General features: G+C 35.2%; 1 protein-coding gene across 1 annotated transcript in view; it reads left to right on the top strand.

The window, feature by feature from the left end:
• Positions 1-2,610: 2,610 nt before the first annotated feature.
• FAM167A (family with sequence similarity 167 member A) overlaps positions 2,611-15,066 on the top strand; it is a 119,826-nt gene continuing 107,370 nt past the window's right edge. Inside the window, exon 1 of the mRNA XM_053709544.1 lies at positions 2,611-2,717. The gene's annotated coding sequence lies outside the window, so the exon portion shown is untranslated. The remainder of the gene's footprint in view (positions 2,718-15,066) is intronic.

The raw sequence follows: 15,066 nt of genomic DNA, 5'->3' as shown, positions 1-15,066 counted from the left end.
ACACGCCTCTGTATACCTCAGCTCGCCTGTGGCGGGGCAAAATTACCCGCAGGTAATCACCATTGCTTATGAGAGCAATTTTGCGCTCACGTGCAATCCCGCCCCTTGCCCGCGCACAACCAATCATGAGCAGGCAGGAGCTGTCAATCTCGGAGATTGAATTTCGCCACCTTCTGTGCGCTTGCATGCAACCCCACCCCCTGCCCGTGTGTGATTGGATGTGCGCAGGTAGGGGGTGGGGTTGCACGCAAGTGCTTAGAAGTGATTGTGTGCAATGGTAAATGCTGACAGCAGAACAGATCAATATCTCCTGTAGGAAGAGACCGGGGAGATTGAACTTTTCCACCTAAGAGGTGGAGAACAGGGCAGAGAAGCAGCATGATAAATCCTGACTGCAGAATCACTTGATAAATCAAGTTACAATTACAATAACATAACAGCGAAACAGGGAGTAGTAATAAATTAAGCTAAAATGAGAATAGATGGTACTCAAAGGCAGATGTTATTGCCAGGACACATAGCATAAAGCCAGATTTTACTCTAGGATGCAGTAGATAAGGTCTAAACCGTACATCACCAACCATACAGAACAGTAGCCTCGGCCTTTTCAGATGTTTTCCCTCTGAATAGAAAAGTAAAATATTATATTATGTCACATTATAAGACAATAGAAATGCGCAATGGATTGTTTTCTCATAACTGCTTTACATTTATTCACTGCTAAGAGAACGAGACAGGAGGAAGAAAAAAACATTCTCAATATCACATTATTCAGAACACAAGAAATCTTTCAAATGCCTAAGTGTAAAGTGGGTCTGTCAATGTCCCTCCCTCCTCACTATACAAATAGAAGCAAGGGGCAAAGCAGGATAAAGATCACTCTCTATCCTATTTCACATGCCGGGTGCAGCTGTAGGTGACCTCTCTATCCTTTTTCACATGCCGGGTGCAGCTGTAGGTGACACAGGGAATGATAGAAGTCAATAAATAGAAGCATGTGATGTGTGAAGTAAGGTGATGAAGAAAGAGTAAGGTGACTGTTTACATAAATAAAGTTCTATTTATACAGATAAGTTGCCTTTAAACATGGATAAGACACAATATATAAAGGTAATGTACAAAGTAACAATTACAAATAAAGCATAAAGAAAACAGGAACAAAGAGAATTAGTAAACATTTTGTACCTTTTTATTACAGTACAAAGTGAGGGACATTGTGCCAAGCTGATTACATATTTCACTGCTAATAACTTCTAAATTCATCTCTTTAATATATTTCTTCTATTGACTTTAATCTCTCACATCCATTCAGTACACCTACCATCTCCCTCTCTCTACCTGTCTGTCTATCAATCTATTTATCTGTCTGCCTATGTATCTATCTATCTATCTATCTATCTATCTATCTATCTATCTATCTATCTCTATGTCTGTCTGTCTATCTCTCTCTCTCTCTCTCTCTCTCTCTCTCTATCTATCTATCATCTTTCTATATATCTCTATGTCTCTCTCTCTCTCTCTATCTATCATCTTTCTATATATCTCTATGTCTGTCTATCTCTTTCTATCTATCTATCTATCTATCTATCTATCTATCTATCATATTTCTATATATCTCTATGTCTGTCTGTGTATCTCTATCTTTCTCTATCTATCTATCTATCTATCTATCTATCTATCTATCCATCTATATTTTTATATGTCTATCTATCTATCTATCTATCTATCTATCTATCTATCTATCTATCTATCTATCAAACTATGTCTGTCTGTCTATCTCTATGTCTGTCTATAATATATCTATCTATCTATCTATATGTCTGTCTATCATGTATCTATCTATCTCTATGTCTATCTATCTATCTATCTATCTATCTATCTATCTATCATCTCTCTCTCTCATCTATCTATCTATTTTTCTTCCTTTATGTCTATATCTGTCTATTTGAATGTATTCATGTCTGTCTGTCTATTCATGCATTATATAGGCACAATTTACCATACCTCTTCTTTAACCTATGTTCTTAGGCTAGTCCATATGGCAGCCAGACCATTAATTACTGTATCCAATAAATTGCCAAAACAATAACAAAGACATCCAAGCCTTAAGCAATAGAAAAACTGTGAATAAAATATGCCAGTAATTGGTAGTTCTCAGTAGCAGACAGACACTACCCCTATTGTTTTCACAAACAGAATATGTATTTTATTGGCACACCATTATTCATTGTCCAATACATTCTTCCTGTAATAAAAGTATGTGATGATTTCTTGGTACAATTTAATCCTCATTTAAGGTTAATGAATGAATAGCTCTTTGCTTCATGCCACATAATACAATATTAGACCTTATGGCGGAGACAAAACACGCATTGCATCCTCTAACTGATATGGGTGGGAGGTAGGATGCCGTGTTCTGCCTTTAGTAATGTGAATGAAAGGGAAAGAGGAAAAAAAAGGGAGAAGCCGGACTTGAATAGCTCTGCTGTCTCCTGGCAACTGTCCTGACGCAACAAAAAGTCATTTAAAAAAAAGGAACACATAGCAAATCCAGAGGCACTGAGTGTATGCAGACAAGACACAGTCACCACAATGACCTGAAGGCTGGGAGGGAACTAGACAGCATCTTATGAATATATCTGGGAGAGGAAAACAGCTACTGTGCGTGTGTGTTACAGTCAATAGGACGACTGGTGCCTGAATATCGTGTGGTCTAGGTATGTACTGTATACTGCACCTGAGTCCAGCTTATTCAGTACTCCCATTGTCTCCTACAGCCTAATACAATAGTTTTATTAGCATTAATAGATTGTAAATAGGAAAAACATTGTCTTATAGTTATAGAATCACAATGTAATCAAGCAGTTTAATATTTCTAATGTATTATTCATTAACACACTCACATGTGTAAGTGTTTGTGTGTGTGTGTGCATATATATTTATATATATATATATGTGTGTGTGTATATAGATATAGATAGATAGATAGAAAGATAGATGATTGTATGAGCTTGTATATAATGTATATGTATAAAATATGTGTAACAGAACTCTGATGTTCTTGTATTTGTATTGTGTTGATATTTTATGGAATTAATAATCTCAGTTAGTTTAAAAAAAAAAAAAAAAGAGTGGTTGACTCTATACCTTTTTATACGTGGTGTTATTAATTCATGTATAGGTTAAGAACATGATCTTTCATATTAATTTATGGTTTTGTTTTTATTTTGTAATCTGTTAGTACTTTATGTAAACAGCTTGATATTGTTTATCTTTCTATGGGCACTTATACATAGTAAAGTATATTAGATTGTGTCTGAATGAGTATAAATAATATAAACAATAAGCAGTAAATTATATACTTAAGACACTTGAGCTGTGGGAGTTTGTACTAGAAAGTTTGTTAAAGGGACAGTCAATACCAGAATTGTGTATAAATTAGAGTCTGGGGAGCGCCTCAAATTGGGCTGGGATATATGCACATAAAATTTGAGTGTTTTAGAAAGATTTCACTTTCTGAAATCTTTCTAAAACACTCAAATTTTATGTGCATATATCCCAGCCCAATTTGAGGCGCTCCCCAGACTCTAATTTATACACTGTTCAAATACCTATAGACAAACTAGGTGCCTTATATCTTCTGGGGAGCTAGTTGGATATAGAGGAGACGCTGTGAGGAATACAACCTAATACCAGAATTGTTGTTGTTTAAAAAGAAAGATAATCCCTTTATTACCCATTCCCAGCTTTGCATAACCAACACTATTATATAAATACACTTTTTACCTCTGTATTTACCTTGTAGCTAAGCCTCTGCAGACTGCCCCCTTATTTCAGTTCTTTTGACAGACTTGCATTTTAGCCAATCAGTGCTCACTCCAGGGTAACTTCACGTGCATGAGCTCAATGTTATCTATATAAAACGCATGAACTAATGCCCTCTAGTGGTCAAAATGCATTCAGATTACAGGCAGTCTTCAAGGTCTAAGAAATTAGCATATGAACCTCCTACGTTTAGCTGGCAACTAAGAATACCAAGAGAACAAAGCAAAAATTGGTGATAAAAGTACATTGGAAAGTTGTTTAAAATTACATTTCCTATTTAAATCCCTTTAAGGCAAATTCAATAGATGTCCTTAATATTTATTTACAACAAGAAAGTAAATTGTACATTTCAGAAAACAACTCATTCTTTTCTATATGTGTACATGTTTCTTTCATAAATAAATAATGTATATGAAATATGTTATTTAATGTATTTGTATATATATATATATATATATATATATATATATATATATATATATATATATATATATATATATATATATATATGCATTTTAATTTTACAGCAAGTTTTTATTGTTTCATGTTATATGGGACTATAATTCTGCATTGTATATTTCATATTCAATATAAGTCATACACTGAAAGGGAGCAGAAATATTTTTCTTAAAATGGCATAAAGCTAAGGAGATATGTCCAAAAATATTTTATTTCATTTTGAAATTGAGGAAATTTGGGGCTTCATCTTATTATTGCAAAAAAAAAAAATAAAATTCAGTTTTGACCCAATTATTCACTCCAGTTTTAAACTTGTTAAGAAAAGGATAGAATCACCCACAGCTCTCAGTATGTTATTCCTAAAACAGATAGATATAAAATAAAGCAACACATTTCTGAGGTCTATGTTTTCTGTAATGCCACTAAGGAATTGACATATTTATGTGTTATCATTTTATTAATGACAATTACATATTTATTGCATGCAGAACTGACCTTCTGAAATAGTTAAACTAGTGTTACGTAGGTCATCATAGAAAGCACAATACTTATCTTAATACCTGGGTTATGTATATTTAAGTATATAAGATAAATTGATTTTAATCTAAAAATTGTGGATTAATTTTTTTAAATTTACAGTGTTTAAAGGGTCAGTATACTATAAAATTGTTTTTCCCTTAATGTGTTTCCAATTACTTTTTTTACCCGCTGCAGAGTATAAAATGTATGAAATTTGCTTTTTTAAGGCTTATTCGTGTATATGAATTAGCTGATTTTGTGTTGAAGCCACAACCTAATAAAATGAGGTTTGAGCTTGCAGGTATAATCAGATCTCATTATTTTATCATTGTGTAAATATACCTGCTTCTTTATCTTATATATGTTCATAAACCAATCACCAATACTTGTAGAGAACAATGGAAAATTAAGATTTTATTACCTTATCTCTTCTATAACCCCCTGGGAGTGTAATTTCTTCTACTGGCTGTGTTAACACAGCTTAGCCTCATGGCCAAAAACTTTCAGGATGGGTGGGGACACCACAAGCTAAATAAACTAATTAAAATGCCAATATAAGGTTAATGGAAATGCTTGTAAACAATTTAATACATTCCAGCAGGTAATGTGGAGCGTTGGGAACAAATTAAAGGGGAGAAATTTTTTGAGTAAACTGTCCCTTTAAGGATACAATATCTATGTATACCTGTATACTCAAACACACAGTGCACTCACACAAACATTCACACAATGCCCTCACACATTCACACGCGCATACACACAAACCAGTACACTTACACACACAATCCTCCAGACAAACACAGTATACTTATACACACATACACATACAAACCTCCAGACACACACAGTACACTTACACTTACACACAAACACAGACAAACCTCCAGACACACACAGTACAATTACACACACACAAACACACACAAACCTCCAGACACACACAGTACACTTAACGTACACAAACTTCCAGACACACAAAGTACACTTACACACACGCACAAACCTCCAGACACACACAGTACACTTACACATACGCAAACTTCCAGACACACACAGTACACTTACACACACACAAACACACACACAAACACAGACAAACCTCCAGACACACACAGTACACTTACACATACACAAACTTCCAGACACACACAGTACACTTACACACACACAAACACAGACAAACCTCCAGACACACACAGTACACTTACACACACACAAACACACACAAACCTCCAGACACACACAGTACACTTACACATACAAAAACTTCCAGACACACACAGTACACTTACACACACACAAACACAGACAAACCTCCAGACACACACAGTACACATACACACACACAAACACACACAAACCTCCAGACACATGCAGTACACTTACACACACAAACCTCCAGACACACACAGTATACTTACACACACATACACACACATACACACACACACATACATACACACAAACCTCCAGACACACTAAGTACACTTACACACACACATACAAACAAACATCCAAACACACACAGTAAACTTACAAACACACACACACACACATATACACATACACATATATACAAACAAACCTCCAGACACACTCAGTACACTTACACACACACAGATCTAAACACACACAGTACACTTACACACACACAAACAGACAAACCTCCAGACACACGCAGTAAACTTACACAAACACAAACACAGACAAACCTCCAGACACACGCAGTACACTACACACACACAAACACAGACAAACCTCCAGACACACACAGTACACTTACACACACATACACACACAATCCTCCAGACACACACAGTACACTTACACACACACAAACCTCCAGACACACACAGTACACTTACACACACACAAACCTCCAAACACACACAGTACACTTACACACAAACACATACACACACAAACCTCCAGACGCACACAGTACACTTACATACACACAAACACAGACAAACCTCCAGACACACACAGTATACTTACACACACACAAACCTCCAGACACACGCAGTACACTTACACACACAAACCTCCAGACACACACAGTATACTTACACACACATACACACACAAATCTCCAGACACACGCAGTACACTTACACACACAATCCTCCAGACACACACAGTATACTTAAACACACACACACATACACACACAATCCTCCAGAATCACACAGTATACTTAAACACACACACAAACCTCCAGACTCACACAGTATACTTACACACACAAACACACACAAACCTCTAGACACACGCTGTGCACTTACATACACACATAAACCTCCTGACACATTCAGCACACTTACACACACAATCCCCCAGACACACACATAAACACACAAACCTCCAGACACACGCAGTACACTTTCACACACAAACATCCAAACACACACAGTATACTTACACATATACATACACACATATACACATATACACACACATATATACACACACATACACACATATACACACACACCTCCAGACACACTCAGTACACTTACACACAAACATCCAAACACACACAGTAAACTTACACACAGACACACACATATACACATACACATATACACACAAGCCTCCAGACACACTCAGTACACTTGAACACACACATATACACACACACACATATACATATACTGTACACACAAACCTCAAGACACAATCAGTACACTTACACATACACATACACACATACAAACATACACAGTACACTTACACACAAACATCCAAACACACACAGTACATTTACACACACACACACAAAACCTCCAGACACAGACAGTGTTGTGTCGCTGTAATATGTGTCAATAATTTCAGTGTATGTTTCTTTAGAGTATCAATTTCTGCCTCCCTAGCAGATGTTTACTATGTCTTTACCAGATCAATAAAGCTCTTCCCAGCAGCATAAAATAAAGTAACTATAGCTAAAATAAATAAGTAATAATATGAGGGCAATTATTATGTTGGGATTTACATACTGTACAATAAAATCCATACAAAATGCTTATTTTAAGATATTAATATCTATAACTTAAAGGGACATGAAACCCAAACCTTATCTTTCCTGATTCACACAGAACATATACTTTTAAACAACTTTCCAATTTACTTCTATTACCAAATTTGCTTAATTCCTTTGGTATTCTTTGTTGAAGGAGCAACATACTACAGGGAGCTAGCTGTACATATCAGATGAGCCAATAACAAGAGGCATATATGTGCAGCCACAAATCAATCTGCACCCAGCAACCAGTAGTGCATTGCTGCTCGTGAGCCTATCTAGGTATGCTTTTTAACAAATGATACCAAGAGGACAAAGCAAATTAGATAATAGAAGTTAATTGAAAAGTTGTTTAAAATTAATTGCTCTATCTGAATCATGAAACTTTAATTTTGGCTTTACTGCCCCTTTAATAGTAAAACAAAGAAGGTGTTTTTAATATAAAAAGTTTGGTTATGTGTAATAAAACAACTTTGCAATATACTTTTATTACTTTTTTGATCTTTTTTTCATGTAGTTTGTGGGTTTTCTAATTATCAGAACTTTAAGTGCACACTGCAAACTTATCAAGGCTAACCCTTCTGCATATATTAAGCTAATTGACTTCAGAAGATACCAGCTGCAAAGCAATTAACTTTATGCTCTCATAGGGACATTTTAACCTTCACATACAATTTGTCGCTTGTTCACAAACCTTTAGAAATTATATCACATGATTTATCTACAAAAATCCTATTCAGGGTGTTTTCTTGTATAATTAGCTGGTTCCTCTATTTTTGATGTGAAACTATTTATTATATTTTTATTTTTATATTAAAATATTTAATGTGCAGTTGCATTGTATAAATCACTACAGCTTCTAGAGCAGTGTTTTTCAACCAGTGTGCCGTGGCACACTAGTGTGCCGTGAGAGATCCTCAGGTGTGCCACGGCAGACTGACAACAGTGTGACATATTTTTTAAACTTTGCTTGTTTTTTACTCCCAGTGAAGGGGTAGTTTGTAGGAGGCATGGCATAACAGCACAATACATACAGTATGTGTGTGAGTGTGTGTATATGTATATATATATATGCTGTATTAGGCTACAATGTGTGATTTTTTTAAAATGGTGGTGTGCCACAGGATTTTTTAATGTAAAAAAGTGTGCCACGGCAAAAAAAAAGGTTAAAAATCACTGTTCTAGAGTGTACTTGATGACTATGGTACTGTTAAAGGACCAGTCAATACAATAGATTTGCATAATCAACAAATGCATGATAAGAAGACAATGCAATAGCACTTAGTCTGAATTTTAAATGAGTAGTAGATTTTTTTAAAATAAATTGCAAAGTTATGTCTATTTCCACTCCCTCTGTACCATGTGACAGCCATCAGCCAACCACAAATGCATATACGTATATGCTGTGACTTCTTGCACATGCTCAGTAGGAGCTGGTGACTCAAAAAATGTAAATCTAAAAAGACTGTGCACATTTTGTTAATGGAAGTAAATTGGAAGGTTGTTTAAAATAACATGCTGTATCTGAATCATTTAGTTTAATTTTGACTTGAGTGTCCCTTTAACAAAAATGTATAAAGATAATGCATGACTAAATGTTTTGTTAAAATGCCACTGATATTGTTAAACGGGCATTAAAAGCAGTTAGTTTGAGTATGCATAGGGCTCGATTTATCAATCAAGGGCGGACAGAGACATACATATTCGCCCCTGTCTGCCCGAGCTCTACTCTGGCGGGCAGCAATCTGCTGCCCGAATTTAACATTGCACACAAGCGCTATTTTGCACTCACGTGCAACCCCACCCCCTGCCCTGCATATCAGTCGCGGGCAGGAGCTGTAAATCTCCATGGTCAGACAAAACCGGGGATATTGAAATTCTCTACCTAATCGACTGATCAGAGGATAAATCCTGACTGCAAGTTCTCGTTTGATAAAAATCAAGCCCATAGTATATTTAAAGGGGTATAAAAATTAAAAAAAGAAAATGCTCAATATGTTAAATACAAGAAACAGTACAGTAAAATGCTCTATACACTAGATTACAAATAGTGTTGTGTGTCGATGCGTGCTAACTTCAGGACTTCGGATATCGTGACCATGTTAACTTCTCCTCCCCTTCGACTTAAATGGAGCTTGCTATTAAAAAAAAAACGTATTGCTCGTGCCCTAACCTTACACGTATTAGATCAACCGTGCTAAAGCCAAAGGTAGTTATAAATATTTTACAATCCAATGTTCTTCACACAGAAGATAATGTTCTTTTTATATTTAAATATTTATTTCTATATATTTATGATTATTTTTTGTAAAATATATATCTATACCTCATTTTCTATATGAATTTATACAGGTACAGTTATATACATATACAAATATAAATAAATATTTAAAAATACAAAGAACCTTTTCTTCTAAGTAAAGAACTATAGAATGATAAATATTTATAAGAAAACACTTTATAACACACTCAAATTTACTTTACGCTAGGTCTTCAGTCATGCTAATCCGGTGAACGTAAATTTTGTTTGCGCTTGAGCTCAACCGTTTACATTTAATTTGTAATATGCATGCTATGACCGCACCACTTGTAATCTAACCCTATGTGTTTTAACCCTGCAAAAGGGATTAAACACATAGATAAAGTCAGCTTCAGAACAGCAATTCATTATTGTGAGCTAGTTGAACACATTTGGTGAATCAATGACAAGAAGCGTATGTGTGTAGTCAAAAATCATACCAAGGTAACAAAGAATATTTGATAAAAGAGAAAAACTGAAAAGTCTCTTAAAATTGCACCCTATCTCTGAATCATGAGAGTTTAATTTAGTCTTGAATGTCCCTGAATTGTAAAAAAAGAAGACTGTTTAAACTTCTTCATGCCATTGTTTATAGGGTTTTGATATTAAAGAACAATTCTTAAAAACAAAATCACAATTTCCAGGGGTAAAATTCAGAAATTGCAGGAAAAATAAAGGATTATTCTACATTGCATTTTAACTAAACTTAGTTATATATATATATTTTATGAATTTAAGGGTGTGTTTAATGTCTAAAAAATGCGTGAAAATAGGTAATCTCATAAAACAGAAATAATATAAAATTTTTTCAGTTATACTAAATGTATCACCCAGATATGGATTTATTTTATTTTCTACAATTATGTTAGTGCTCTCATGAAAGGTCACAAATATATGATCCAATTTACTTCTATTATCTAATTTGCTTAATTCTCTTGATATCTAAATAGGCTCAGTAGCTGCTAATTGCCTCATGTGATTGACTCACCCATGTGCATTGTTATTTCTTCAACAAAGGATACTTTAAGAATGAAGCAAATTAGATCATAGAAGTCTATTAGAATGTTGTTTAAAATCATATTCACTATCTGAATCATGAAAGAAAAAAATAGGGTTTTGTGTCCCTTTTAAACAACAAATAATAAAGAAAAAAACTAATAGAGAAGATACCCAAAAATCAAATTTGAATCCGTAACTGTGAGAGAGCAGCTGACCAGCACAGGAAGGGAAATATAGTGTGTCCCGTTAGAGCCGCTTAAAGAGACAGGAAACCCTAACATTTTCTTTTATGATTTGGATAGAACATACAATTTTAAACAATTTTCCAATTTACTTCTATTATCAAATTTGCTTCATTATCTTGTTATCCTTTGCTGAATGAACAGCATTGCACTACTGGGAGCTAGATGAACACATTTAGTTAGCCAATCACAAGAGACAAATGTGTGCGGGCGCCAATAAGCAGCTAATAGACGTAAGTAGGTAAACCAGCGAGTCATACAAAGCGATTTTTGTAAGAAACAGCTTTTATTTTAACATGGATAGAAAATTTTAAAAACAGCAGTCAAAATAGTTGTCTAACGCGTTTCGGCCCTCAGGTCTTACTCATAGCCATAGGCTCCCACTAGTGTATGATATGTGCGTACAGGTGGCCCTCGGTTTACAACGGTTCAATTTGCGCCGTTTCAGACTAATGCCCTTTTTTCAGTCATGTGACTGCTATTGAAAAGCATTGACTGCTATTGAAAGCATTAGCACATGCATACATTAAAATAGCCAGTAGGTGGAGCTGTCCGCTTGTGTTGCAGCAAACACATGCAAAGAAAAGCAAGCCAGACGTGATCAATGGATCAGCTTTCATAGGAACAAGATCTAGCAGCCACTTCCCTTAGATGCAGACTCAATGCAGAGAACTATTTGCAGAAAAAAGCAAGTAAAAAATGTTTTTGTTCATTAAAGGGACAGTCTACACCAGAATTTTTATTGTTTTAAAAGATAGATAATCCCTTTATTACCCATTCCCCAGTTTTGCATAACCAACACAGTTATAATAATATACTTTTAACCTCTGTGATTATCTTGTATCTAAGCCTCTGCAAACTGCCCCTTTTTTCAGTTCTTTTGACAGACTTGCAGTTTAGCCAATCAGTGCCTGCTCCCAGATAACTTCACGTGCACAAGCACAGTGTTATTTATATGAAATACGTGAACTAACACCCTCTAGTGATAAAAAAAACTGTTAAAATGCATTCTGAAAAGAGGTGGCCTTAAAGGTCTAAAAAATTAGCATATGAACCTCCTAGGTTAAGCTTTCAACTAAGAATACCAAGAGAACAAAGCAAAATTGGTGATAAAAGTAAATTGGAAAATTGTTTAAAATTACATGCTCTATCTGAATCATGAAAGTTTATTTTGGCCTAGACTGTGCCTTTAAACTTAGTTTGATGATGATACAGTCTGTTGTGTGATTAAACACAGGCAGGCTGAAATTAATCAGTGTATAACCAGACCTGAGCAATGGAGTAGTTTTTAAAGGAACAAGATCTAGCAGCCACTTCCCTTAGCTGCAGAAAAATGAAACTAAAAAACGTTTTTCTTCATTAAACTTAGTTTTATGATGATACAGTCTGTGTTTGTGTAATTGTGTTATAATTTTATTAGGTGCGGTTTAGCAAATGTTTTTGTTCATTAAACTTAGTTTGATGATGATACAATCTATATTATTAGGTTTATAATGCTGTTTTGCATTTAAAGTCTTCATTTCAAAGCTTTAAAAATAATGTATTAGGTGTTACTTATGTCAATTTTGAGAGGGGCCTGGAACCTAACTCCCTCACTTCCCATTGACTTACATTATAAACTGAGTTCCAATTTACAACGGTTTCGATTTACAACCATTCCTTCTGGAACCTAACCCCAGCGTAAACTAAGGGCTACCTGTATTCTTTTTCAACAAAGGTTACCAAGAGAACAAAGCACATTTGAAAATAGAAGGGAATTTAAAAGCGTCTTAAAATGACATGCTCGATCTGAATCACGCAAGTTTCATTTTGACTTTCCTATCCCTTTAAAAGTAAATCTGAGAAATGCTAAAAACAAATGGCAAACTACATGATTTTGAACCTTCATATCTGGGAATAATTTTGCAGTGAAAGTGCAGCTTTATTTTGTCAAATGAGTACCATTGTTTTATGTTTGTTCATTTCACTGATTTCCCTGTCCCCCAGAACCAATCACAAACTAATATTCAGATATAGCACAAACTCTGTTGCTCGTGTGCAGTTGAGAGAGACTGGGTAAGCCTGCCCTTATCTCTTCCCTTAATGTGATTGTAAAGTTTCTCAGTGTAAAGCACAGTATATACAATTAGTCTTCAAAACAGGGGCACTTTTATTGATTACAGTTTTTTGAGACCCTTTATTTGTAAAATATTTACCATTTTGTGAAGGTAAACATCCAATCTCGTCGTCGCTCAGCTCAGGGGCGTATTAAGGCATAGGCCAACAAGGCCGATGCCTAGGGCAGCAGCAGATTTTTAAGGGGCAGCAGAATTTTGAGTCCCTAGGGCCACTCTACTGAACTCAGGGCCGGGTGGTTAAGTCAACCAATTACTAATGACTTAAATGGCTGGCCCGGCTATTGCTATCCTATGGGATTGTATGTGGGTGCACATGACGTGGTGACAGTGGAGGCGGAGCTCACTTGCGCAGCCTGGCCTGGACTGAGAGCGAATGCGGTATTCTTCCTGACTCCACCGCGTGATTGAGCCTCACACAGACTACACAGTGCAGTGTGCACTACAACGTGACCACTGTGAAACAGCATATGCCTTTCTCCCTTTAATACATCTCCATTAGGCATTAAAATACTTAAATGGATTAGTCACTAAATACTTGTACTTTTACTGTTTGTCTATCTGTCATACATGCAAAGAATAAGTATTTATTGCTGAATCTATACAACTATGTGACTTAAAACACAACTAAAAATATGTTGTATGCATTTAATACATTCAGAAACAATACAAGTATATACTTTATTATGATTGTATCATGTGACTTTATCCCCTAGGATACAATTCCTAAACCTATCATAACTACTGTTGAATTGTTTAAGTACTTTTAAAGGCCAGTTTGTATATTCACTACATATTTATCCAAGCAGATATTTTGCTTAAATAACTGTCAATCACCAAAGAAGATGTTTAAGGTTAAACAACTACCTACTGACAAACTATCATACAGTGAAGGATATTTTTTTATGATATAAACACTTTCATCATCTGACTTGCAAAATAATGTCTTATATATATATATATATATATATATATGTGTGTGTGTGACCAGAGTAAATGCAAGCCCTGGTGAACATCTACTTAAAAAGACATTTTTTTAATTTTTTACACCCTGTCTAAAAAAAAGGCCTTAAACCTGGGGGGAGGGCAGCAGAATTTTGAGTGCCTAGGGCAGCACAAAACCTAAATACAGCCCTGGCTCAGCTAAAGGAAGTACGAGGTGCGGGTGGAGGAACGGCTCAATGTTTACCATAATAAAATGGTAAATATTTTACAAATAAAGGGTCTTAAAAAATTCAATGAATGTGCCCCTGTTTCGAAGGCTATTTGTAAAGTTGTTTTTCAGATTTTTTTTTATTAATGTAAATCCTAGTCTCCAAGGTGCTTTCCAACATGATACCTGTATGACAAATGATCATAAAACATCCCAGAGAAACACTATAATTTCTGGCAAGGTGTGTCAGTACATGTGTTGGTGTTATACATTAGCTTGTTTATGTTAATAAGCAGATTGTAGAATCACAAAGCTACATAAAGCCTCGCCCTGGCTCCTCCAAAACAGAAATAAATACATTGAAATACAATTTCCTATTTAGGGTTAGATTACAAGTGGAGTGTCAATTTGTTGCGAGCCCGCAAACATGCAAATTT

The sequence above is a fragment of the Bombina bombina genome, chromosome 4 (assembly GCF_027579735.1).
Source record: "Bombina bombina isolate aBomBom1 chromosome 4, aBomBom1.pri, whole genome shotgun sequence".
Classification (NCBI taxonomy): domain Eukaryota; kingdom Metazoa; phylum Chordata; class Amphibia; order Anura; family Bombinatoridae; genus Bombina; species Bombina bombina.
The sequence above is the reverse complement of the archived record's forward strand: the minus strand, read 5'-3'. Positions and strand labels throughout refer to the sequence as shown.